Below are 4,291 nucleotides of genomic sequence, written 5' to 3'. Positions count from 1 at the left end.
TGGGCAATTGAGATGGGTGCTGGGAAGGGAACTTAAGTCTTCAGCAATAGTAGTCTGTGTTCTTAACTATTGATCCATCTTTCCAAAATCCTTTTCTAAGATTGTTTTCTTTTCTTGGTGAGTAGAAAGTCTTAAAACAAACAAAACACCAACAACTACAAAAAAACTACTGGGAGAAAGCACTGCAGTAGTGGTAAGTGTAGGGGGCATGGGCTTCCTCTCAAGGTCAGACTGACTTGATTGTAGAGATTATGGGTTGAGCTAGGTGTGGTGGCAGGCACATAGCTGAAATTCCAGTACTCAGGAGGGCATGCTTCTGGCCACTTCCAGCTGTGATACTTGCTCACATCCGTAAGCCCAGTCTCAAGAGACAAAAATCAGATGAACAGAAAGATTATGGGATTAAAAAAAAAAAAACACAATTTGTTGACACTTGAATATTTTATTTTTTAATTTATTATTATTATTATTTTTTGGAGCCAGCACCTCACTCAGTAGCCTAGGTTGTCCTTGAGTTCAACACTCTCTTATGTCATACTGTGATAGCAGGCTCTGCTTTTGTTTTGTTTCTTTTGAGATAGAATCTCAGATGATGTCTGGAGAAAGCCTGAAACTTGCTATGTAGATTAGGCTGGCCTCTAGGAGCTCTGCCTGCCTCTGCCTTTGGAGTGCTGGAATTAAGGATGTCACCATATCTGGCCCTCTATTTTTGTTTTAATATGAAGAGTGAAAACAAATGTTTGGGCTAAGATCTCAGAGTTACTATGTGTGGTGTCTAGATAGCCAGGGAGAGGACTGTCTTTTTCTAATGTTCCATGTGCCCACAAAATGGTTAAGGTTGTCATTTTGATTATCTAGAGGGTATAAAGGCTGTTCTTGAGTGCTAAGATGAACCAGTAATGTTGGCTGTGAGTTGGAGTTACCTTAAATTCTTTAGGAGACATCCCAGAGGAGACTTGAATAGAAATGGGGAATAGGGGTTAGGGGAGTCCCATCAGAAGACTTAGTGGGGGGGGCAAAGTCAAAGCTAGAGGCATTCCTAAGATAACTGGGTGGTCCTGAGGAAGGGATTCTGGACATACCCTGTAGTGGCTATTTCTGGTTGTCAACTTGACCATATCTGGAATTAACCACAATCCAGAATTGGGAGGCTCACGTTTGATCTTGAGGCATAAAGGCTAAGAATCTTAGGAAACTAAGGCAAGGAGATCACTGAGCTCAGTGTCATCTGGGACAAGCCTAGGTATTATCCTACTGAAGATGTGCCTTGGAAGCTGCTGAGCCATGGCAGAAGCCCTTCAGTCAGTATGTGAGAAGGTATGCTCCAGCACCACTTCAGGGACTGTCCAGATCATCCTCACTGGGCACCACAGGGGCAAGAGAGTCGTTTTCCTGAAGCAGCTGGGCAGTGGCTTGCTCCTTGTGACTGGACCTCTTGCCCTCAACAGAGTTCCTCTGAGCAGAACATACCAGAAGTTTGTCATTGCTGCCTCTACAAAAGTTATCAGCGAGGTTAAAATCCCCAAACGCCTGACTGACACTTACTTCAAAAGGAAGCAGCTGCACAAGCCCAGACCTCAGGAGGGTGAGATCTTTGACACAGGAGAAATACAAGTTTACAGAGCAGCGAAAGGCTGATCAGAAAACTGTGCACTCGAAGATTTTGCCAAAGATTAAAGCTGTTCCTCAGCTCTTGCTACTTGCGATCTCAGTTCTTCCTGACAAATGGGATATATACTCACAAACTGGTGTTCTAAATTGCTAACCTAATTAAACAGCTTCATATGTTAACAAAGATATTATTATTGCTATTATTATTATTTATCCCCAAGGGACTGTGAGCACAAAGGAGGAATGGGTTGCCTCAGGATCAGAAAAAGACACCAGTAAGTGTCTCTGCTGGAGTAGTTTTTAAGGAGAGAAGTCTGCGTGTGCCAGAATGAGATAGGAAATTCTCAGGTAACTTAGGTGGAAGACAGTTTAGCGAGGGAGTGGGGAAAGGCAAGGCCTGCCAGTGCCATGTTTGCAATGCTTGGGCTGGTAGACAGCCCTTCAGTCTCTGTATTAAATACTTGAGAGAGAAGGCTTGTTTACTCCAAAGGTTTTCATCTGTGACCGACCCTGCTGCTTTGGAGCTTGTGGTTGGCAGATCATGGTGGGAGAAAGCTCCTTTGTGGCCAGGAATCCGAAGGACAAGAGTAGACTAGGAAAATGGTTTAGTGATAAGAACATCTGTGAAAACAAAAGGACTTGAGTTCAAATCTCAAAACTCATGTGAAGGCTGGGCTGGACAATGTTACATACCTGTGGCCTAGTCATGGAGAAGTAGGGACAAGCCGGTCCTGGTAGTCTGCTGGCCAGCTAATCTGTCTGAATTGACTTCTGGTTCAGTGATGGGTTCTCTTAAAAAGTTGAGTGAAAATAGAGAGAACTTCAACCTTCCTCCTATGGTCTGTTCATAAGCACAGGTATAGGCATGTATACACACACAGCAAAAGAAGTACCCCTTTAAAAATTGAGAACCTGTCATTAGGACATCTCTCTTAAAGTTTCCATGCCTTTCTCACACTAGCACCAAGCCACTGTTTGTGGTTGTTTGTTCTGAGACAGGCTCTCATGCAGCCCAGGCTGGCCTGGAATCCTTCAATGTGGCTGAAGATGAACTCGAACTCCAGATCATGCTGATTCTACTTCTGAAGTGCTGGGATTATAGACATGCTCCATTATGCCCAGCCAGCAAGTCTTTGAAATATGGTTCTTTAGAATCCATTGACAATGAGTATTATAACACTGAACTTCAGGGTACAATGACCTATTAGGACCTGAGCTTATTAGCAACGGTTTCTGTTAAACAGGAAATTATGGATCTCAATGCCTATAGAATATACAAAAAGCTGAAATTTCTCCACTTCAAGGGAGAAATTGACAATTTTTAAAGCATACATTTCTTATAATTGAGAGCCAGACTAAAGTCATCAGAAAACAGGATTTGAAGAGTGTATGTAGCTAGTGAAACTATATTTACATGTACATACATGTGTGTGTGTGTTCATGGGAACTACCTTGCTACTGGAAACCATGCACTTTTTAAAAAGCAAGCATAGATTAATTCAAGAATGGATTACTTAACAAGTCATATAGCAAAGTTAGAAGTCTTTGTGTCATTTAAAAAAATTAGTTTCATTCACTTTACATCTCAATACCAGCCCCCCACCCAATGTTAGAAAATTTAAAGTATAAAATTTTAAGTAATCTAAAAATTAAAGCAAAATTAAGGTTAAAACAAGCCTTATATGTTTATAAATAGCAATTGAACAGAGGACCCACAGAAATTGAAACATAGTTAAAACTGGATACTATATTAAAAATGTGTCTAACCTGGCTGAAGAACAGCTTAGTGTGCACTGTGTGGCCTTTAGGGATACCTAGAAGAAAAGAAATGCTATACATCTGTGTTCTTAGGGCCGACAAGGAAGTGGTAGGAGAAGGGATAAGTGAATGAGGATGCTGCCCTGACCAGGAAGAATCAGCTCATGGTGCTGCAGCAGCGACAACTTCATCTTTAGGGAATATTATGATTAACTTAATGTTCCTTAAAGACTAAGTTGAGATGGAAAAATTCCTAGAAAAGTATAGATGTTAAAACTGAGTTAAAAAGTAATAAACGCCCGGAGGAGCCTATAATTTTTAAAGAATTTAAGGCAGTAGTTAAAAAAATTCCCACAAAATAAACACCAGTCCCAGATATTTTTATAAATGGCTTTTAACTGTATATTTAGGGAACAAGCAATTTCAAGTTTGCAGAGAATAGAAACTTTCAAAGAATAGAAACTTCCTACTTGTACAGTTGACAAGATATTTTTTATGTCAGAACTTTACATGTATTTGTGTGTGTATGTGTGTGTGTGTGTGTGTGTGCACACACGCGCGTATGGGTGCTCATGCAGCACAGCATATGAGATTAGAAAGGACAGACTTTCAGGAGTTGCTTTTCTTTCTTCCATGTGGGTCCAGCATCAATATCAAAATGAGGTTGTGGGGCTTCATGGCAGCGCTCTTCTCCATTAAGGCAGCTCTCAGCCTGACTGTGAAAACTAGAAAGGGTGTTTTCAGGAAGGAGAGTCACACAATCTTCACACATCTGCAGGTATGAATCCTCAAAGCCCTGGTAGTACAGGCTAGCAGCATCGTACTGTTGAGTGATCGATCTAACAGTATGAAAGGAGTCATATCACACCATCTTAATAGTTCTAAGGAGAAAGAATACTTCATACCACAGCACAAAAGTCCC

General features: G+C 41.2%; 1 pseudogene across 1 annotated transcript; it reads left to right on the top strand.

Moving 5' to 3' along the window:
* The first annotated feature begins 208 nt into the window (after positions 1–208).
* LOC308421221 (large ribosomal subunit protein eL6-like) lies at positions 209–1,757 on the top strand (annotated as a pseudogene). Its single transcript has 2 exons — positions 209–225; positions 1,244–1,757. The product of its transcript is annotated as a large ribosomal subunit protein eL6-like (transcript).
* The last annotated feature ends 2,534 nt before the right edge of the window (positions 1,758–4,291 follow it).

This window comes from Micromys minutus, assembly GCF_963924665.1.
Source record: "Micromys minutus genome assembly, chromosome: 5".
In the NCBI taxonomy this organism is placed as follows: domain Eukaryota; kingdom Metazoa; phylum Chordata; class Mammalia; order Rodentia; family Muridae; genus Micromys; species Micromys minutus.
This window is presented reverse-complemented; position numbering and strand designations above follow the sequence as displayed.